Below are 25,028 nucleotides of genomic sequence, written 5' to 3' on the forward strand. Positions count from 1 at the left end.
CAAACAGGAACGGCTGTGGAGCCTCGCAGGCCAGGTGAGCTGCAGCTATGGTCCTAAGGCATGTTTTGAGTGCAGCTGCCTCTGATCTAACACTTTTGAGTAATAAGCAGTCGGACGATACCTGGAGTTCTGTCCCTGAGTAAAGGCAGGTGATTAAAACCCCTGTGCCTTGAGAACAAACAACAGGAATTATTATAGAAAGTCAGGAAGACCTGATGCTTGAGCTCTAGACAGAAGCTGTTTGAATTGAAGTAAACCTTTCTGTGCTTTACCAGTCCACTGTATGGGGTCAGGAGCAGAAGGTCCGACTCCACCCTTTACTCAAATTAATTTAGTTCTCACTTGCAAAGTTGTATCTACCAATTGAACACTATATTTTTATTTATCCATTCATCCATTTTCCGTCCCGCTATATCCCAACTACAGGGTCACGGGGGTCTGCTGGAGCCAATCCCAGCCAACACAGGGCGCAAGGCAGGAAACAAATCCCGGGCAGGGCACTAGCCCACCGCAGTATTTTATTTATTTATTTATTTTCAGAAATTATTTCTGTAATATACTGGAGTCCACCAGTTTATTTTAGTGTATATTATTTTATACAGTACAATCAGCCTGTCTTACTTGCAGGCATCAACAGTTTTGAAAAATATAAAAAAATAAATCCAGAATATTCTCAAAAGACAGTATTTGAAACTGGTGCTGCCCACTAAAGGTGCAGAAGAAACAATCTGTGTAGGCTGATGATGCTGAGTCATGGAGTACTCAAACCCAGTCCACTCTCAGTCCCGTGGTATCAGTCCTTGTGTTTGCTTCATATACGAAATAGTATTTATACTTTGAAGTTCTGAGCATATGTGGTTTCTGAAAATCCTAAAATGATACCGGAACCATAAACTCATAGATAAGGTATTTCTTTTACATGGATTTTTCTCATTCCTTCATCCTCTTCATTGGGGTCAATGTGCTTGACCAACCTTCTCTATACAGCTCATTCCATCACCTCCTCCTCAGCCAAGCCATTTTCCTTCAGATCTTGTTTTAATTTATCCATCTACCTCCACTTCGGCCTCCTTCGCCTTCTCTTCCCATTTATTTCTATCCCCATAACTGTTTTGCCAACATATTCATGTTATATATTACACATCCAACCTACTTTCCTGGACTTTTTATATATCTTTCGCACTTCTGTTGTACCTCTGATTGTCTCATTTCTTAATTTGTCCATTTTTTGCAGTTCCACAAATCTATCTCAATATTAGCATTTCTGCCACATCCAACTTCTTCTCCTGCTGCGCTCCCTTTACTGCTCATGTCTCAGCTCTTAACATTATTGCTGATCTTACCACTGTACTTTATCTTGCCTTGATTCTTTCACTCGCTAATACCTTCTTCAAATTGTTTCATCCACACTGAACTCTTTGGGTTATCTCTGCATCCAATTTTCCATTTTTGGCTACCACTGATCCTACATATTTAAACTTATCTACTGTTTTCCATAGCCTAACTTCTGAATTCTGATCCTCATTCTAACCTCAGATATTCTTCCTATTTATTTTCAATCATCTGTTCTCCAAATCCCATCACAATTCTTCCCATTTTCTCTCCACATCTTTTCTGGTGCTGCACAACACAATGTCATCAGCAAAAAGTCTGCACATTTGGGACTGGTCGTCTATCCCATGAGTCAACACATCCATCACCAGATCAAAGGGGCAAGGACTTCAAGAAGATCCCTGGCAGAGACCTGCTATAACTAGAATCTTGTCTATTACCCCAACACAAGCCCACCCTCACTCCTTTGTGCATATCCTGGGCAATCCTCACAAAATTCTCTGGTCTTCCTTTCTCTCTCATGTACATCCAGAACTCTTGATGTGATATTATATCATATATTATTATAAGCCTTCACCAAATCAATAAACACCATGCTCAATCCTTTCTTTATTTTTTTCGATGCTTCTCTATGAGTTGGATCAATGCAAAGACTGAATCAGTTGTTCCTCTCCCTGGCAGAAAACCAAACTGTTCAACCCCTTTAGTGGTTTCTTTCCTAAAGCTTCTTTCTAGAACCGTTTCCCTAATTTTCATTGTGGGTGACATCAGCTTTATCCCTTTTTACTACCCACAATCCTGAATATCACCATTTTCCTTATAAATGAGTTCAACCCCACTATATCTCACTCTAGAAATATTTCCTGTTCATTGATCTTCTACTTTAGATTCCACAACATATCTACTCCCTCTTTACCTAAACTCGCTCACAGTTCTGCTGGTATTTCTTACGGTCCTGTTCTTTTCGCATTCTTCACTCTTTTCAGAGATTCCTTTACTTCCTCCCTCCTTATTCTTGGTATTAGCCCTTCATTTGGGACTCCATTTCCAAATATTATTATTGGATTATTGTCATTCAATGGCGTTTCAAAGAATCTCTTCAGTTTTCTTCTATCTATCTCTTCTTAATCCTATCATACTGATTTAAGACCACACCTTGCTCATCTTTCATCTGCTTTCGGACTAAACCCCTTTCCAGTTGGTAGTTTAAAAATCCTTTTCTCTCTTTTTTGTCTCCAGTTTTCCATACACCTCCTCCTAAGTCTATTCCTTGGCTCTTGCCATTGCCCTCTTTGCCTCCTTGTTTGCCTGTCTATACATTTCTCTTTCTTCCACCCTCCTTGATTGGTACCATGTCTTCTTTGCCTCCTTCTTTGCCTTTATCACATCCTACACCTCTCTGTTCAACCACATCGTTTCTTTGTCCCTAGGTGGGCTCCTTCCTGTTGTCCTACCCAACACCTCTACAACTTTACTATTCTTTTCCCATCATCCTCCACATTCTCAAATAACTGCACTTTATTTCAAACTTTCTCCCTAAACCTGTACTTAACCCTTTCTCTTTTAATCTCCACAAGTGTATCCTTGGTGCTGTTTTCTCTGGTTTTATTCTGATCTCCCAGTCCATCACCACCACTGGGTGCTGCTCTGTCACACTTTCCCCATTTATGACCTTACAATTCTTTATCACTTTTCTAAAACACATTAGAAAGTCTATTTGGCTTTCCTTTCTTCCATTACTGTAAGTCACAAGCTGATTTACTTTCTTTTCAAAAAAATGTGTTAACTATGACCAAATCAGATGCCATAGCACAATATACTGTCTTCTCCCCTTCCCCATTTCTCTCCCCAACTTGCACCTTCCTACTGTCCCCTTTCTATCATCTGTCCACTCTTTCCCACTGCCCCATTTAGATCACTACTAACAATCACCTTTACTCCTATTTGTACTGGCCTAAGCTCTTCATTTATCTGTGCCCATAAAATATCCTTTCCCTCTTTCTTATGGTCCATTTGAGGAGCATAACACAAATATGTTATTCACAAATAACATTAGCTGCAGTCTCACCAGGCCCAAGTTAACACTCCTCAACCTATCCCTCCTCCTGTTCACACTAACAAGACTATCTTTTAATTCTCTGGATACTACTAGACCAACATCATTCCTCCCTGCTCATTTACTCCACTATACAACAACATAAAGCCTCCTCCCAGTTGTCTTGTTTTATTCCCCTTCCGTTTTGTTTCCTGCAAACACAAAACAAACCTGAGCGAAGCAAGCAGAGGGCGGAGCCCCCTAGTGTTTTAAGATTATATATGAAATATGTTCAAACATTCATAACCCCTTAATATATTCCTTTATATTTCAAAATACATTGTGTATATGACATGCAATAGACCGTGTGTGTTCTCTTTATGTTTCTGAAATGTCACTTGTTTTTTCCCAGAAAAAAATTAAACACAGGCTTCTCGATGAATTCAATTTATTGGTGTCAGCACGTGTAGGATGTGATGTACTCCACGCTAAAACATGTCATGCATTGTCTAACTTGTTAAATTTTGTGCTGCCCTTGTATCCTCACACATGTCTCCAAACTCTGCTCTGGTGCTCATATTCTTCAGCTCACCTGGCTGGATGGAGATGCAGCCTGCAGGCACAATACACCTGACCAGGGACTACAGATTCTGATTTCACCCAGGACTGACTGCTACTGTGCTACACTTCACCTATCTGAAGAAGTCTCCTCTGTTCTCTGTAAGCCCAGATGGCAAAACTAGTCAAATACTAATGCAAGCAAGCAGGGCAGGCAATACACTTTTTTTAAGTCATTAGAGATTTTAATATTCTTAAATGTTCCTAATGTGCCAAAACAGGAAAAGCAAATGAAAAGGTAATTGGGTGCGCAAATCAGAGATACAAACTGGCTATTTGAGGAGCTGTCACAGATGATGCAGGCTGTCACAACTGAATGTGCGATGCTTTTCAGTCTCTTAATGGATGTGTGGCTCTGTTTGTTCTGTCTGTAATTCCTTCCTGTTTCTTTTTTTTCAATTCAGCACATGACAGAATGCTTTCACTTTAAGCTGATAACTTTTTAAAGCTTGTCAGGGCCAAGGTGAGCAATCCTAGCCCCTCTCTGTCTAATGTCATTTTGACAGACCGTATTAGTGCCCGTCCATGAGGTGAGCATGAACAAAGATAACCAGTTGTTCAAAAGCACAACTTTTACACATGCGGAAAGTGCAGTAAATGACAATTCCAACTTGACCTTTCCTAAAAAGTATAATTGCACTTTTTAAAGTTTTCACCTTCTAAATTGTACTTGTCTGCAGAAGGTGTCTGCCTGCATTTCTGACTGAAGAAAAAATCCCCTCTGTGTCAAACAGCCCTCTGTCTGTAGCAGCCACACATTCTCCTTCTATGTGAAGACGCGCTGCTCCATGGAAAGAATGCTTACAAATAAAGTAACTGATAGCATAAAAAATGAAATTGTTTATTATTTTTTGGGAAATTTAAAGAACTTGATATACAGCATAATAAAATCCCTTTACACTCTGTCATATTTGTTCTTTTTATATTTTGTTCTCTCCTTGTGTTTTGCATCAATGCTACCAAGACAAATTCCTCATCCACATTAGTGCACTTGGCCAATAAAGAGAATTCTCTGAAGGGAGACACTTTCAACTTCTTCATTACTGGAGCGGATTGTGTAACCTGCAACTTGTCTGCCTGTGGTTAGGAGAAAGGAAGAGACGTTAGGGGAATAAATTAAATAAAGCTCAGTGCAAACTGGAGAAACCTGAGATGAGAACTGACACCAGAGAGCAAAGTCAAGGAATTTAACCACAAAATGACTTCAGCTGTGTGTATTTATATAATGGCATTTCACCTGAACAGACATCACAATCAGGAAATACGATGAACTGAATCAAATTTAGGATCTGAGTGGACAGTTGCGGCATTGTTTGGGATTAGTGACACGACTTGACACAAAGAACTATCACGTGTTTGAATTCAACATGCTGAGGTTTATCTAAACACACGGATATCAAGCATCAGGTCTTTGTTAATGATCACTGAAAAACACTTATGGTCAAATCCTCACTAAAGCATTCATTACAAAGAAATAAATATCAAAAGATACAAATGAACATACACGTCTGTATTGTGTCGTTATATTTTTAAATGTCTTACCAAGATAACTGAACACTTTCTGTGTATGAAGCAGCAGAAGCCATTGTTCTCTACAAGAATCAGCAGCCATTTGACAAATGACAAAGAAAGAAAGGCTGAAGATTTTGTGATGTGCCTCTCAAAAGGAATAAATGTAGACTAACGCAATATTTATCTGAGCATAAATAACAAGAACAAAAGTCTGAAAGAAACAGCAGGGCTGAAAAGTAAAGAAGTTCAGTACAAGCTGAAGAAACACAAGAGGGGAACTTGACATCAGAGAGAAAAGGAAAGTTAAATGTGACAGTAGCCGTGATTATCTGTAATGGCATTTCATGACAATACACATCAATACGTCATAATCAAGAAATGAGATGCACTCAATTAAATTTATTAATGTTCAAAATTAGAATGTTCAGTCGATAGTCAAATCAATGCCTGAGATTAATAAAATACAACTATGAGTTAATTTAAAACATCAACTCCCTAACTTAATAACATTGTTGTGATGACAAATTCTAATATTGGCTATCCAAGTTCAGTAATCTTTCATTGATTTTCTTTTTGTGTCTTCTTCATCCATTTATTTCCTAAGCCCTTGTTTTAAGTCCGACTCTGTCCTGGCAGCACTGGGCACTGTGTAGTAACCCAGCGTGAGCAGCTAGTGCCATGACCAGTGTCTTTATTGGGGGACATTAACTTAGTGGAATATTGATTCGATATCTACCAATAATGCCACTTGCTCCTCTCTAAACCTTGCAAGGACACCAATGAGTTTGTTACTTAAGTCAGGACCTTTCAGTAGTTATTCACTGAGCAGCTGCTGCTAATTGTTTAATCAGTACGGCATAATCACCAATAATTTAATTACAATTACTACTTTAGATGAACAATGTATGAAAACTACATTATAAAAACAGATTATAAATTAAATAAAAAATACACACAGAGCGGCGGTAACAAAAATAACTTAGATTCTGTTCCAAATATCAATAATGCACATAGTATTCAGCTCTACCCCTCTACTCACCGTGACTCCATCCACCTGCCTGGAAATGCCCGTCAAGTCGTGCCTCGTATCGGCTAGGAGGAGGTCAGGGACTCCCCACGCAGGAAACGCACAAGGCAGGCCAATCCTACATTTACCGAAGCTGGACCCGACCCGGCCGGAATCGGCTCCACCACGGGACTCTGGACGATCCTGCATGAGGAACCGTCTGCTGTCAAAACTGTGGACGAAAACTCAGACCCGACAGCAGGTGCGGTTATAAAGCAGCTTTATTTTTCAGAGTCACGGTGAGAAGAGTTTCAGAAAAGCAGAAATAAAATGTACATGACAGCGTCAGGGCTCTTCTGAACCCCGTCTGTTGGGTGGGGTCCCGTTTTATACCCCTAGAATGCGTGATTTAATATCATTATAAAATGCAACAGTCACCATATTTATTATACACAATCTTTGAGCCCCTTAAATGTTCCTTGTAAAACTTGATTTCTTGGCTCCTTTTGTTATGGCGTTCAGATGTAAGCTAAGGGAAAACGTGATAAGGCAGACTCATGTGTGGAATGCTCAGACCTTGAGTCCTTTGCACAAATATTTTTCTGTTTGCTAAAACAAAGCATGCTATTACATGGTTTTGTAAAGCTTACTTCTCAGACATGAATTAGTACAAGGGGACGAAGAGAACATTCAGTTTCCACACACATTTAAACCCTGAAAACCTTAAAATAATGTTGCATCTAATCCTAATGCAAAGTTCTTAATACAATAATATATACATATGTTCCATCCTTCTTAATCAATTACAATTACACAAAAAAATTAATTCTTCATGAAAAACAATTGTTATCAAACAAATGGTGCATTTTATTTTTATCAAGAGACTTCTGCTTTACACTTTATAGCAATAGATTTAAACATTTTGTCCCGAGTGTCTCTATTCTAAAAACACTTGACTATCCCTCAAGTTTACTTCCATTCTTCATACTTAACAAATTTCCCTTTATATTAAACTCTATATTATTCATTTTATTATTAAAATCAGTAACCAAGAAAGCTGAGCTTGGACTGACTTAACTGGTAACGCTGCAAGTGCTAATAATCATGTTAAATTTTGATTAACAGTACAAATTATATATTTTTTTCTTCTCCAATTATCAATAGACTCAGATGTACTAGAAACATCTATCTAAAGTGTTTACTCTTTACTCTAAGTGCTGACCATGTTATGCTAATAACATTTTCTAAACTTGCTCAGTTATATTACCCCAATTGCTATACAAGTTAAACTCAAAAGAATTTAAGTAATAATTGTGCATTATTTACATTAATAAAATAGTTCCAAATATTCAATAAACACATATTGCTTATGAAGAAGAGCTGATTTGCCTTTCAGTGTTTGTAGATAATTAACCTTTCCTCCTATACCATCCATAACTCCATGATTCAAATATTCCTTGAAAGATGTTGCTGCAGAAAAATAGAGATTAGTTTGTTGTTTTGACTCCTAGGGCAAGAAGAATTCAAGTACTTGGTCAAAAACTGCCATAAAATTCCAAATGAGTGGATCAAATGTAAGGCAAATCAAGAACAGTTAAAATTGGCTCCGGCAAAGTACACAGAACTCTGCACAGTAAGTGTGAATCAGGTCTTGAGGTCCAATACCCCAAAACAAAGGATATCAATATCCTGGAAATCTTGACCAAATGAATGAGGTTCTGGTCTGTGGTTTAGCGGGTCTGTGGCGCAGAACGGATGGGCAGTTATTTCAATAAATAATCACCGCACTTGCGGTTTAATGAGGGGGTGTGGTAGTGTTTCGGGAGTGGTTCCTGGGTGCGATACAGGCATGGGTGTTTCAGTACGGAAGTGCACAGGAGCGACTAATTGCCACACCTGTGTCACATCCTCGTTATATATAGGAGGAGTGTGAGTGTGGAGGGGAGAAAAGAAATAAAGAAAGAAAGAAAGAAAGAAAGACGGAAAATGGAGGTTAGTGGAAAGAAGAGGAAGGCTGGAAGCCGTAGGCACCAGTGCAGGCGAATGCAAGCAACTGGGAGGACAGCCCCTGAGGAGGAGTGTTAAGCCAACACTTGGTAGGGGCAGCAGGATTCAGTCACTCCATCTGTGTAATCTCAGGAGCTGGAGTGTCACAGAAGGTGATTCGCAGAAGGCAGCGAGAGTTGAGCCCCAGGGTGAGCGTCCTGGCCATTGGGGGAACCTGAGTCTTGGTCTGCCGGGAGTAGTCAGTAGCCAGGGGAAGGTAAAGGGCAGGAAAAGGTCACCTGGGGCTGCAGGTAAGGCAACTCCCCTGTTGCAAAAGCCGATGGGAGAAGCAGGGGAGCAACCAGGTAGAACGAAGAAGTCACTGGGGGTCTACAAAGGAAAATGGCTTCCAGCCATTGTTTTTAACCTTGTACTAATTGGCTTTATTTATGTGGATTATTTTAACCTCCACTTGTCATTTTTATGATTTATTTATTTATTTACTTTCTTTTTGGACACTGTTTTGATTTTGTTTAGTTTGAGTATTTGTAATGAAAACACTGTTGCACTTTTGCACCATCCCCTTGCTCAGTTTGATTTGTCCTCATTGCACAGCTCATCCAGTTACATTACCGACAGTGTTGGGTTTAAGGGCTCTCGAATCTCCGAGAGGGAACTTGGAGCAGGACTCGCACCATCACATAGACTGGATTCCATGCATGCTGCCTTCTATGATTCTGGACCCACAATGATCTTTTGGAATCAATGGTTACCTGCACAGTTGTGTTTTTAGCAGCATGAACCCGTGATGCCTTGGCTTGGAATTTGAGTATGTTGTCCAGTAATCAGTTGTTCAATAGACTGGTAGTTCATGGCTTGATCTCCTTGCTAGTATGGCTTGCTTTTCCTTGGACTCGGATGATTTGTTTGTCAGCAGACATTAGCACAGCTCACTCTCCAGGTTCAAATTCAAGTGCTGTCATAAAAAATATGCTAGAAGAAGCAGCTTTCACCTGCAGGTGGGAAGACTTCAAAGTTTTGTTCCATATTAGTCAGGATACTTCATCTGTAACTTTTAAGAGTTAATTATGGATTCAAAAAATAGTGTCTCATTAGCTGTTAGGCCTGTTTCATCAGGGGTACCCCTTATCAAAAATAACACTAGCAGTAAATCAGATGGTCATTTTATTCAGTCTCTATCTCTTGGCCAATTTGTTTTTAATGGTCAAAAATCAATTCTGCTCTGCTGGCCAGGGAGGACAGAAAAAACAGAAAAAAAAATCCCAGATGGCTGGAGGAAAAAAACTAAATCTGCAGGGGTTTCAGGCCACGAGACCACCCAGCCAACTCAAGGCATTCTACCTCACATAAATGACCTCAGTCAGTCATTATGGGTTTCAGGCTTCACATGGAAGAATTAGATGATGATGGTCATGTGGACCTCTGGCCTTCAATCCGTCAGTGTAAGGACTGCACTGTGCTTTGATCAGGTGGTGGTGGCACAGATCGCCACCACAGAAAAATAGAACAAAACAGCAGAGAAAGTAGGGGTTAATACAAATTGAAAAAATAGGAAAAAAAAGTAATGAAATAAATATACAGAATATCAGGTTTAAACTAAAATGGAGCTATGAGAAAGCCATGTTAAAATAATTAGCTTTTAGCGGTTTAAGTGCTCCACCGTATTAGGCTGGTGAATTTCTATCAATGAACTATTCCAGATTTTAGGTGTATAACAGCAGAAGGCTGCCTCACCACTTCTTTTAAGTTTAGCTCTTGGAATAATAAGCAGACACTCATTTGAAGATCTAAGGTTACAATTTGGAGTGTAAGGCGAAAGGCATTCTGAAATATAAGCTGGAGCAGATTATTTAAAGCTTTGTAAACCATAAGCAGTATTTTAAAGTCAATTCTAAATGACACAGGTAACCAGTGTAGTGACATCAGAACTGGAGAAATGTTCTTGGATTTTCTTTTCCTAGTTAAGATTCTGGCAGCTGCATTCTGCACTCGTAATCAATTGACTTTTTTGGATGGTCCTGAGAGGAGTGCGTTACAGTAATCTAGTCGACTGAAAACAAAAGCGTGAACTAATTTTTCAGCATCTTGAAAATTTATAAGAGGTCTAACTTTTACTATATTTCTTAAGTGAAAAAATGCTGTCCTATGTAATCTGATTAATACTTGATTTAAAATTCAGCTCAGAGTCAATATTTACCCCTAAATTCTTTACCTCCATCTTGACTTTTAGGCCTAATGGATCAAGTTTATTTCTAATACCTTCATTATATCTATTTTTGCCAATAACTAAGATTTCTGTTTTCTTCTTATTTAGTTTGAGAAAATTACTACTCATCCATTCAGAAACACAAGTAAGACATTGAGTTAGTGAATCAAGAGAGTCAGGGTTGTCAGGCGCTATTGATAAGTACAGTCGTGTGTCGTCAGCATAGCTGTGATAGCTTATGCCTTGTTAAGTTATGCCTTGAAATAATCTGACCTCATGGAAGCATGTAAATCGAAAAGAGCAGCGGACCAAAGATAGAGCCTTGTGGAACACCATATAGAATATCATGTGTCATTGAAGTATAATTACTACAACTAACAACAAATTTTCAGCCTGCCAAGACTCAAACCAATTTAAGACACTGCCAGAGAGGGCCACCAATTGACTAAGGTGAATAATAAGAACACCGTGTGTAAGCACAATGCAGAAGCTTCCACTCATTGTATCCATTATGTTAAAAATTGGATCACTCAATCAAATGGATCCTCTAGTTGTATCTAGTTTTCTATTGTTGTGGACCCCACTCAGTGAAAAGCATATTCATCATAAAAAGTAAATATAAGAGAGACTCAATCTTAATATATATATATATATATATATATATATATATATGTATATATATATATATATATGTTACTAGCAGGATCAAGCAGTTAAGGCCGGCAAGGCAGTCGGAACTCGCCTCTGATGGATGCCGGCAGGGACTATCGAGATTCACCCCACCCGACAACCCTCCATCTTAGGGCGTGAGGGGGGGTATTTTCTGTGAGGCTGCCGTCGTCACATTGTTGGACTTCCTGAGACCAGCCCTATCACGAAGGTAAAGGCAGAGCCCAGGCACCCTGCAGGGATGGGACGGGAACTGCTCTCTCTCGTCACCGGAAGGCAGAGAAATCATGAGTCCATGGAACTCAGGCAGATGTGGGTGGGAGATGAGGGGACCGAATGAACTCCAACCCCCACTGCCCAAAGTTGCCATGGCGTAGGACTGCTCAGAGTGGGAGGAAAACATCCACCGATTGGTGTGCCGATTGGTCTCACCCTCACGGAGGACGAAAGCCCAGGAGAGATTGTGTGAAACGTTGTGTCCAATGGGTGGGAGGAACCAAGGGGCCTAAAGCACAGACGGAGCCAACCCGCACGTGGTACTCCCTCGTTGGACTCTGAGCACCCATCGATCGTGACGAGAAAGAAAGTCCATCCGCACTCCACACTTAGCATTCCTGGGTACGATGCCCTGCCGGCCGACCACTGTAAGATTCCCAGATTAAGCCAGAGGTGGAAATAGCGCGCGGGGGTGAAAAGGTAGGAAAAAAAATGCCAAGTCCTCCCTGTCGGGCTTAGCAAATTCTCCGACCTCCGTCTCGCTCATCCATCTCTGTACCCGCGGAACACTGCGCGTACACACAGAAGGAGATGTGCCCCGGTGTCCCACGCCACAATCTTCTGTCTATGGGATTTTCAGTTCGTTAGGGACTTAATCATTTTTTGAACATGCAAAAATGCTTGTCGCCGGAAAATCTCCTGGAGGGTGTCAGCTAGGCCAGCAAAAGCAGGGAGGTCACTGGGCCGAACCCCAAACCCCGCCCGAGGAGATGATTCGGAGCTCCCACATAGGCGGCTGGTGTCAGGCCCTCACCAGATGGTAGGATATTCGAAAGGGCCGAGGGTCATCCAGAGGGTGCCTCGGGATGGAAACTGCCTGACAGTGGAACAGTTTTGGCCCCTCAGTCTCCTCCAGGATGGTCCAGAAGAGGAGAGGGTCATACCGCGGGATGGCGCAACAGCCGGCCACACGATTTGAGACTCGCTTCTGACAGTGGGGGGTCAACGTTTCTGGGTACACCAAAAAAATTTCTAAGTCCAAACCCAAAATAAGCCTCTGCAAGGGGTGCCGGCATGAGGTGGACTCACCCAGGCTCCTCCGTCCTTCCCCAGGCTTGGCAGGCCTGGTCTTGGCCCCTCCGGAGCTCCAGCGGCCACCTGAGAGAAGCACAGGAAATTTTTCAAAGTACTCACCCGAAAAAGCCATTGGGAGGGGTGTTAGGCCAAAGCAATTTTTGCTCAAGCTTCCTGGTTTTCCCCTGGGCATTGCTGGGCTGTCCACGGCCCCTTAGGACTACTGTTCTGCATCCAGGGACACTTGATGACAGCGAAACTAGTAATACGCACAAACATATCAGCTGAAATCGGACATCCGAGAAGGTATCGGGATGTCCTTCTGACTTAGTAGACCAAGATGAGCCGAAGGCCTGCTACCATAGGTGCACATATTCCCTTAGAAGAATGATTTAGACTTGGGTTCTTGAAGATGTTTTTTACATGACCCTATGTCGGTTTAAATACTACATGATCCTCTGCCCTTTTTTTACATAACCCAATGTCTAAATTTTACATGACCCCATGTTCGGTTATTACATGACCCTAACCCCGGATTGTTCTTATATAAGCAGATGCTTGTTTTTTACATGACCCTCACCCTGGTTTATTGTTACATGACCAGATGCTCATTTTTTACAAGACCCTCACGCCGGTTTGGTCTAATATTACCAGATGCTCATTTTTTACATGACCATCACCACGGTTTAGTCTTACATAACCATCTGCTCAATGTTTACATGACCTTTACTTTTGTTTGTTCTTACATCACCAGATGCTCGTTTTTTACATGACCCGAAACGTGGTTTTGTATTATATAAACAAAGGCTCAGATTTTTAAAAGACCCTCACCCCGGTTTGGTCTAACATTACGGGATGCTCATTTTTTACATAACCCTCACCCTGGTTTATTGTTACATGACCCTCACGCCGGTTTGGTCTAATATTACCAGAGGCTCATTTTTTACATGACCATCACCACGGTTTAGTCTTACATAACCATCTGCTCAATGTTTACATGACCTTTACTTTGGTTTGTTCTTACATCACCAGATGCTCGTTTTTTACATGACCCGAAACCTGGTTTTGTATTATATAAACAAAGGTTCAGATTTTTAAAAGTCCCTCACCCCGGTTTGGTCTAACATTACGGGATGCTTATTTTTTACATAACCCTCACCCTGGTTTAGTCTTACATGACCCCAAGCTCATTATTTACATGGTCCTCAACCTGGTTTGGTCTTACATGACCCAATGTTCGTTTTTTACATGACCTTCACGCCGGATTTCGCTAATATTACCAGATACTCATTTTTTACATAATCCTCACCACGGTTTAGTCTTACATGACCCCAAGCTGGATTTTTTCATGGCCCTCATCTTGGTTTGGTCTACCTAACCAGATGCTCACTTTTTACATGACCCTCACACCGGTTTGTTTTTACATAACCAGATGCTTGTTTTTTTTTTAACATTACTCTAACCCTGGTTTGGTTTTACATGACCCTCTGCTCATTTTTTCATGACCCTCACACCGATTTGTTCTTACATAACCAGATGCTTGTTTCTTACATTAACCTCTCCCCGGTTAGGTCTTACATGACCCCATGCTTGTTTATTACATGGGCCACTCCCCGGTTTAGTCTTACATAACCATTTGCTAGATGTTTACATGACATTTACTTTGGTTTGTCCTTACATAACCAGATGCTCATTTCTTACATGACCCTGACCCCGGTTTTGTCTTACATAACTAAATGCTCGTTTTTTTACAAGACCCTCACCCCGGTTTGGTCTTTTGTGACCCCATGTTCATTTTTAACATGGCCCACACCCCAGATTGTTCTTACATAACCAGATGCTCATTTTGTTACATGACCCTCACCCCGGTTTGGTCTTACATGTCCCCAACTTCGTTTTTTACATGTCGTTCACCATGGTTTAGTCTTACATGACCCCATGCTCATTTTTTAAATAACCTTCACCCATTTGTTTCTACATGACCAGATGCTTCGTTTTTACATGACCCTCAAACCGGTTTGTTCTTACATAACCAGATGCTTGTTTCTTACATGATCCTCACCCCAGTTTGGTCTTACATGACGCCATACTCGTTTTTTACATGACCCTCATCCTGGTTTGGTCTTACATAATCAGATGTTCATTTTTTACATGACACTGACCCTGGTTTGATGTTACATAACCAGATGCTTGATTTTTTTACATGACAATCACCCCAGTTTGGTCTTACATGACCCCATGCTCATGTTTTAAATAACTCTCACCGCAGTTTGTTTTTGCACAACCAAATGATTTTTTTTACATGTTCTGACCCCAGTTTTGTCTTACATATCCAAATGCTCGGTTTTTTTAAAGACCCTCACCCTGGTTTGGTCTAACATTACCAGATGCTCAGTTTTTACATGACCATCACACCGGTTTAGTCTTACATAACCATCTGCTCGATGTTTACATGACCTTTACTTTGGTTTGGTCTAACATTACTACAGTAGATGCTCATTTTTTACGTGACCTTCACCCTGGATTGTTCTTACATAGCAAGATGCTCATTTTTTACATGACCCTAACCCCGTTTTGTTGTTACATAACCAGATTCTTTTTTTATATATGACTGTCACCCCGGTTTGGTTTTACATGACCCTACACTCTCTTTATAAATGATCCTCACCTCAGTTTGGTTTACTATTACCAGATTATCATTTTTACCATGATCCTCATCCCAGTTTGGTGTTACATAACCAGGTGCTCGTTTTTTTCCATGACTCTCAAACAGATTTTTGTCTTACATGACTGGATGCTTATTTTATACATAACCATCACCCAGTTTTGGTCTTTTGTGATGTCATGCAAATTTTTTACATGACCCTCACCCCAGTTTAGTCTAACATTACCAGATGCTTGTTTTTAATATGACCCTCACCCTGGTTGAGTCTTACACGGCCCTATGCTCGATTTTTACATGGCCCTCATCCTGGTTTGGTCTTACATAACCAGATGCCCACTTTTTACATGACTCTCACCCCAGTTTGGTCTTACATTGCCCTACACTCGTTTTTTTACATGACTCTCACCACTGTTTGGTCTTTTATGGCCCTACACTCTTTTTTTACATGACCCTCACCCTGGTTTGTTGTTACATAACCAGATGCTTGTTTTTTTATATGACTCTCACCCTGGTGTGGTCTTACATGACCCTACTCTCATTTTTTACATCACCCTCACCCCAGTTTGGTTTAATATTACCAGATGCTCATTTTCAACAAGACCCTCTCCCCAGTTTGGTCTTACATAACCAAATTCTCATATTTTTATATGACCTTCACACCGGTTTCTTCTTACATTACAAGATGTTTCTTTCTTACATGATCCTCACCCCGGTTTGGTCTTACATGACCCCTAGCTCATATTTTTACATGGCCCTCATCCTGGTTTGGTCTTATATAACTAGATGTTCATTTTTTACATGACCCTCTCCCCAGTTTGTTGTTACATTACCAGATGCTCTTTTTTCCTTGAATCTCGCACTGGTTTGGTCTTACATGACTGGATGCTCATTTTTTATTTCACGCTCATTCTGGTTTGATATTTTGCGACCCCATGCTCATTTTTTACATGACCCTCACACCGCTTTGTTCTTTCACAACCAGGTGCTCATTTTTTACATGACCCTCACCCTGATTTGTTCTTATACGATCCCAATCTCATTTTTTACATGGCCCTTATCCTGGTTTGGTTTTACAAAGCAAGATGTTTGTTCTTTACATGACCCTCACCCCGGTTTGGTCTTTTGTGACCCCAGACTTGTTCTTTACATTGCTGACACTTTTTACATGAGTCTAACACTGAGTTGGTCTTACATGTACCCATGCTCGTTTATTTATCTGGAGTTTCTTTTGTTTTTTCTGTCCCCCCTGGCCATTGGACCTTACTGTTATTCTATGTTAATTAATGTTGACTTATTTTGTTTTCTTATTGTGTCTTTTATTTTTGTATTCTTTATTATATAAAAGCACTTTCAGCTACTGTTTGTATGAAATTTTTTTTTTTTTACTTGAGTTTCACCCCCGGTTTGGTCTTTCATGACCGGATGCTCATTTTTTACAAGACACTCATCCTGGTTTGGTCTTACATAACCAGATGCTCACTTTTTACATGGCTCACACCCTGGTTTAGTCTTACTTAACCAGATACTCATTTATTACATGACCCTCATCCCAGTTTGATGTTACATAACAAGATACTCGTTTTTTTTTTTGTTTTTTTTTGCATGGCCCTCATCCTGGTTTAGTCTTAAATAACCAGATGCTCGCTTTTTACATGTCTCTCACCCCAGTTTAGTCTTACATGTCCCCAAGTCCATTTTTTACATGACCCTTTCCTTGGTTTGGTCTTTTGTGATCTGATGCTCATTTTTTACATGACCCTCAAACCAGTTTGTTCTTATATAACCAGATGCTTATTTCTTACCTAATCCTCACCCCAGTTTGGTCTGTCATAGCCAGATGTTCATTTTTTACATGACCCTCATGCCGGTTTTGTCTTACATGACCCCAAACTTGTTTTTTACATGGCCCTCATCCTGGTTTGGTGTTACGTAACCAGATGCTCACTTTATACATGATCCACACACCCGTTTAGTCTTACAAAACCAAATTCTCATTTCTTTTTACATGACTCTCACCCTGGTTCAGTCTAACATTACCAGATGCTCGTTTTTTACATAACCCTTACCCCAGTTTGGTCTTACATGACCCCAAGCTTATTTTTTCATGGCCCTCATCTTGGTTTGGTCTTACCTAACTAGATGCTCACTTTTTACATGACCCTCACACTGGTTTGTTCTTACATAACCAGATGCTTGTTTTTTTTTTTAACATTACTCTCACCCTGGTTTGGTTTTACATGACCCTCACCCCGGTTTGGTCTTTTTTGACCCCATGCTCATTTTTTTTCATGACCCTCACACCTATTTCTTCTTACATAACCAGATGCTTGTTTTATACATGATCCTCTCTGTGGTTTGGTCTTACATGACCCCATGCTCGTTTATTAAATGGCCCACTCCCCGGTTTTGTCTTACATAACCAGATGCTCGTTTTTAACATGACCCTCTTTCCAGTTTGGTTTTACATAAACAAATTCTTGTTTTTTTCATGACTCTCACCCTAGTTTGGTCTTACATGACCGGATGTTCATTTTTTACATGACCCTCACCCCGGTTTGGTCTTTTTTGATCCCGTGCTCATTTTTTTCATGACCCTCACACCGATTTCTTCTTACATAATCAGGTGCTTGTTTCTTACATGATCCTCTCCCCGGTTTGGCCTCACATGACCCCATGCTCGTTTTTTTTCATGACTCTCACCCCAGTTTTGTCTTACATGACCCAAAACTCATTTTTTACATGGCTCTCATCCTGTTTTGGTTATACATAACCAGATGCTCACTTTTTACTTGGCCCACACCCCGGTTTAGTCTTATATAACCAGATGCTCAATTTTTACATGACCCTGATCTCGGTTTGTTCTTGCATAACCAGATATTCATTATTTACATGACCCTCACCCCTTTTTTTTGTCTAACATTACCAGGTGCTCATTTTTTACACGACTTTTACCCGGTTTGGTAATGCATGGCCATATGCTCATGTTTTACATAACCGTCATTCTGGTTTGCTGTTTTGTGACCCCATGCTGCAGGTTTACATGACCCCATGCCACATTGGATGGTGTCAGAACCAGTATATTGAGCCACCAAAAAGGGACTGGGAGAGAAATATCTAAAGGGAGGAGGTTAAACCAGGCCACTCAGTTCTACCCTAGACAAGGGTTGTTTGGGGGCAACCGAGTTTCCTCACTCCACTGGGTGAGACCGGGACGGCTTGAGTCAAGTGTCAGCTTGGGGAAAGGTTTAGGGTTAGTAGAACAGAGCGCTGCAGCAGGGATTCCAAGTGCTGATAGGTGGCCACAGGGTGGTCAGGTGAATGGAGCTGAAAAGGCAATGTAGGAGGTGCATGTGCCCGCATGAGGTGTTTTCAGCCTACACATTAAATGTTGTGTACATAGGAAACAGCAAAGGTTTGTGAACCCTGTATTAGGAAAATAACTTTAAACAATTAGACTAATGGAGATAAAGTGTACATTATGTGATTTTGTGGTTTAACCAATCAGTGAAGCTTTGGTGCCTGGACTGCGATATGCAAAATCAGTGGTCTAACCAATCAGTGAAGCCTTAGGCTGTGTATAAATAAAGGCTGCACCTTTGATCTCCCTTTATGCAAGCAGAAATAAAAAGAGATGACAAACTTACTCATGCCTTTGAGGTGAGTATTTGTTTTTCTTCTTCTTCTTCTTCATTATTATTATTACTATTATTATTATTATTATTATTGATATTATTTTGTATCCTTAATTATGATTTTTTTTAAGTGATAATGGCTGGGAATTAAATCAACGACCAACAAAAGTGGATATTTAAATAATACTCGAAGACACAGAATGCCAAAAATGTTTGACAGAAATGGGCTGAACGATTTCATACACCTCCACCAAGTAGAGAAACAATTTACAGAATACTCAGTAAATTCCACAAAACTGGTCGACCAGTGATTGTTAACAACCAGGAAAATGACTTGTTAGTGATTCTGGTATTTACAGAATGCCCCAGAAAATAAAAAAAGAGCTTCATTTGAGTTGAGCATTTCCTGTACATCTTTGAGTTGTCTAATGTGATGTTTATCTTTGAAAATGTATCGGTCAAGATTGATTCATGGGTTATTAGAGGATGATCTGAATCACCGTTTACAATTCTGCAAAGTGGTTATGAATGAAGAAAGACAAGGCAATAGCATCATTGATAAAATTACAGTCAGATGAAGCTCAATTTAAAGTATCAGGTGATGTAAATTGCCACAACTGTGTCTATTATTGCACAGACCATGTAGTGATAGAAGAACAGTTGAATCAGCCAGGAGTTACAGTTTGGACAGGTCTTTCTTGTAAAGGGGTACTTGGACCTTTTTTTTCCATACAACTATTACACATGACCTGTATCTTAACATGCTGTGGAACACTGTTTTACCACAATTACAGAGACAGCATGATAATGAAGGCTTTTTCTTTCAACAATACTGATCCCCTCCCCACTATGCAATGAAAGTGTGTGAGTTTTGATGAGCAATTACCCAACAGGTAGATAGGTCGATGAGGGCCAGTTGAATGGCCAGCACGATCACCAGACCTCACTCAAATGAACTTCTTTTTTTGGGGTGTTGTCAAAGATAATGTTTTTTTCGCAACAACCACATACTGTGAAAGAAATGATTGGCTACATAAGAGACGGCTACATAAGAGACGCATGTCAAGATTTGATGACAATAAAGAACTCTGTGCCAAAGTGTGCTTGATGGTAAAAAGTAGATTACAAGAATGTGAAAACAATGAAGACCAACAATTTGAGCACTTATGAGATTGTACCTAATGGGAACTGTGCCATTGTGACATTCATTTGTGTTAACAAAGTTGATAAATCTATTGTGTTAATAAAGCTGTTGGAATAATCATAACCTGCATGTCTTTTTCCATACAAACAACTGTAAACCTACTTTTGCCCACCTCTGTATATTGAATGACAAGAACTTTTCCTGTGGAATGTTTACTTTCTTTTCCACACCGGATCATCCGTCTCCATCTATCCCTGTCTTTTACATCATTTTGTGCCAAACCGAATTCCTTTGTGTCCTCCTTATCAAATTCATAAACCTTATCTTTGGCTCTCCTCTTTCCTTTTGCCTGGCGGTTCTTTCCTCAACATTCTTTTCCCAATGTACCCCTCATCTCTCCTCTGCCCATTCCCAAACCATCTCAATCTAGCCTCTCTCACTTGGTGACCAAACTGTCACACCTGTGTTGTACCGCTAATATACTCATTCCTAATTCTGTATACCATCATTACTCTGAGTGAAAATCATAGCATATTCAACTCTGCTACTTCCAGCTCTGCCTTTTGTCTTTTCATAAGTGTCACCTTGTCTCTATCATACACATAGCTTGTCTCACTACTGTTATATTGTCCTTCCCTTTTACTCTTGCAGATACTCTTCTATCACAATCTATCCTGCCACTCTTCTCCACCCTCTCTACCATGCTGGAACTCTCTTCTTCTCCTCTCTGCTGCCCTCTATATTGTTTTCCACTGTTGAAGTCAAGTATATAACATTGTCTAACTTCACCACCTCTTCTTCTTGCAGTTACACCCTTCCCCCAACTTTCCTCTCATTTATGTACATGTACCCCATCTTACTCCTACTAACTTTCATTCCCATTCTCTCCAGTGGGTACCTCCACCTCTCCAGATTTGTCTCAACCTTCTGCTTACTCTCACAATGTCTTCTGCAAACATTATAGTCCACTGAGACTCCAGGAAAGGAATCAGAGTTGTTTCTTGATGAAAAAACCCACTCTCACCTTGAACCAGGCTGTCATTCTTACCGCACACCTCACTGGAGTCACACCATCCTCATACATATCCTGCATCACCTTCGCATACTTTTCTGCTACTCCCATCTTCCTCATACAGTGCCATAACTTGTCTCTTGGCACCCTGTCATACACTTTCTCTACTTAAACAAACACATAATGCAATTCCTTCTGACCTTCTCTGCACTTCTCCCTCAACACTCTTAAATCAAACATTGCATCTGTAGTGCTCTTTCCTGACATGAAACCATATTGCTGCTCACAGATCATCATCTCTCCTCTCAGCCTAGCATCGTTCACCCTTTCCAATATCTTCATGGTGTGACTGATCAACTTTATACCGTGTCGTTACTGTAGCTGTACACATCTCCCATATTCTTGAAAATGTGTACTAATGTACTTCTTCTCCACTCCTCATCCATTTTATTTGCATTTCAAGATTTTGTTAAATAATCCAGTTAGAATCTCTACTGCCATCTTACCTAAGCATCTCCATGCCTCCACTGGCATATCATCCAGACTTTTTCCACTGTTTTTCCTGTTTTATCCTCTTCACAGCTTCCTTCACTTCAGCTTTGCTGATCCCCGGTATTTCATGGTTTACTATCTCCACTTCATCCTACCGACACTCTCTGTCATTTTCTGTACTCCTACATTCTTCAAAGTACTCCTTCCATCATTTCAACACACTCTCCCCACTTAATAAACTTCCATCTGCATCCTTTATCACCCTGACCAGCAGCACGTCCTTCCCTGCTCGATCCCTCTGTCTGGCCAATCAGTACAAGCGCTTTTCTTCTTCCTTTCTGTCCAGCTTCTCAGATGGCTCAACATACGCCTGTTCCTTAGCCTTCACCACCTCTCTCTTCACCTTGCGCCCCATATCTTTATATACCTGTCTGTTTTTGTCAACTCCCTGATTATCCCAATACTTTTTTGCTAATCTTTTCCTCTTTATGCTTTCTTGTACTTCTTCATTCTACCACTAAGTCTCTTTGTCTTCCTTCCTCTGTCCAGATGTCTCAACAAGCACCTTCCTAGTTCTCTGCCTTACCACCTCAGCTGTCATCTATCCTGTCTTCACCACCACCCAGTGCCTGTCTCAATTCCTCTCTGAATTTCACACAATAGCCTTCCCCTTCCAGCTTCCCCCATTTGATCCTTGGTTCCATTCTCACTCTATTTCTCTTTTTCACCTCAAAATTCATCCGGTACACCATCGACCAATGCTGTCTAGCTACATTATCTGCTGCCACCAACTTATAGTCTCTAACCCCTTTTAAATTGCATCTCCTTCATAGAACATAGTTCCCCTGTGTGCACGGTTCCTCCACTTCTATAAGTCACTCTGTGTTCCTCCTCCTTCTTAAAATATCTTTTCACCACCTCCATTATCATCCTTTTTGCAAACTCAACTATCATTTGCCCTTCAACATTTATCTTCTAAGCACCATACTTGCCCATCATCTACTAATCACTGCTATCCCCATAACCAACTTCCCTATTAAGGTCCACCCCCAAACACTTTTTTGGGTATACTCTCCACCTTTTTGTGCAGAAACTTTCCTTCTCCTCCATCTCACTTGCGGGGCATATGTACTGATGATATTTAACATTTCCTCTTTGATTTCCAATTTTATGCTCATCACTCTGTCAGGCATTTTTTTTCACCCCCAAAACACTCTTAACGTACTTTTCATTCAGCAATACCCCTTCCTCATTTCTCTTTCCTTTCTCACCATAGTAAAACAGTTTACACAGTTTTTAATTTCTGGCCCTTTGAAAATCCACACATTCTTCTTTCTGTATTTCAAGGCATTTGTATTTTCTTTTGTACACATTTGGGCCTCCTAGTTTTAAAATGAAAATATATGCACACAGTACATAGTGAGTGCCAAATTAATTATTTATTTAAACGTTCTCTGAAGCTGTGTTAGGCTACATCATTTTTGAAGTAGGCCATTGGGGATGCAGTTGTCAACAAGCAAAACTGATGGATCATTAGTGAGAACTTAGAAGGATACAGATACCGCATATCATAGCCTTGGCAGTTACAGGACTGATAAAACATGCAGTGTTTCTAGAGTGAAACAGAACAAATACAATTTACTTGAGCTCCAGCACTTTCTGCTGGATTACTGTTTAAAGTATTTCAAACATTAGTCTGTCAATATTTTCACTTTGTTTGCAGTAAAGCTATATGCTAACACCAAAAGCACCACATTGAAAAACAACAAAAATGTTTGAATTTAGCCATATTTTCACTGTATCACTATATATGCTTCCGACATGTATTAGTTAACTTGCACAATACAGTGCTTGTTGAAAAATCCTAAGAGTAGTTTTATATTTTTACTAATGTTATGAAATCATTCTTCACGTTAACACTACTGCAATATTTCATAAGCCTTCTTTGAATTATTGGCTATAGTCTGGTATGAAGGGATGTGGATCTGAGATCGAGTTTGTCCTCACAAGAACTGGTCTCAGCTTTGGGATTTTAACTCTCTCATATCACATTGTTTTGGTGTGTAGACATGTGCACCTTAAATGTGTTGTCCTCTTGGTCAATTGCTGTGTTTTCTGACTTGTTAGGAAATTAATAGCTTTAAATTCACTGTCATACATGGTATAGAATGAACAGAATTTTTTACCTACAATTCTGTTCCTTTACTATTGATGTATGAATCTTCTTTGGCCTCTCAAACCAAAAGAAGCCTCAAATGACAGATACATGACATAAGAACATTGTGTATAATTGCAGTATAGCAAATGAATCCCTAAATTCATTATCATACATAGGATATGATAAACACAGCTTTTTACCTAAATATCATTAAATTCACTATTGAAATACTGTATGTGTCTTTTGGGACTTTCAAGTGAGGTGAGGCCTCAGACGAAAAGAAATGCTTCTAGGCCATTATGCATGATTGCAATTTAGGAAATTGATCCATGAATTCACTGTCATATATGGCATAGAATAAAGAGAATTTTTAACCTACAATTCTGTACATTCACTATTGACATATGTGACTTTTTTGTCCTCTCAAGTCAGGTGAAGACTCAAATGCCACCACAGAAAAAATGGAAAACAAAATCAAAAGAGAAAAGTAGAATCCCAAGAAGGCTTGCAATTAACGCTTGGTTTTCTTATGGGACCAATTTATGATGGCATCAACCTTGGTGCACTGCAGACCCACCATGTGGCCATAAATATTTGGTCTCCATTAGTCCAAAATAACATTTCTGTGGATTTATCCAAAGACTGGCTTCACAGAGTGTTAAAAGCACAGCACGAACAGGCTGTATGTATTCCTCCTAAATATCAGAAAACATGACAATGCTTTTCAGGTAGGCAGCACTGTAGAAATTGTGCAGCCATAGCATTCTGTCCACCAGTGGGGCCTCATGCATAATGCCGTGCACAGAATTCACACTATAACATGGTGTATGGACAAAAGCAGAAATATGCGTACGCACAAAAAAATCTAGATGCATAAATCTGTGTGAACGCCAACTTCCACGTTTTTCCGCAGCATAAATCCCAGTCAGCGTGAAAAGTAACATGTGACTGCTGTCCTGCCCTGTCTCCTCCCCGAATTATGGCTCTTTGAATATGCAAATCAATATAAATAGCCCTTAAGCTCAACGTTCTGTAAAAAGCAATGGCAAAAGCATGGGAGGGAAATAGAATTTCAGTGAACACAAAGTGGAGGCAAAGGAAAAACGTACTATTTGTTGGTTTAAACAGTGGTATAAAGGAAGTTGCACAGTGCAATAAAAAAAGATGTTGTTAGATATCAAAGTCGCCATGAAAAGGCGAGTCGTAGCTCACCATCTGAGTGTCATATGAAAGCATATAAGGGTATAGAG

The sequence above is a fragment of the Polypterus senegalus genome, chromosome 3, assembly GCF_016835505.1.
Source record: "Polypterus senegalus isolate Bchr_013 chromosome 3, ASM1683550v1, whole genome shotgun sequence".
Taxonomy (NCBI): Eukaryota; Metazoa; Chordata; class Cladistia; order Polypteriformes; family Polypteridae; genus Polypterus; species Polypterus senegalus.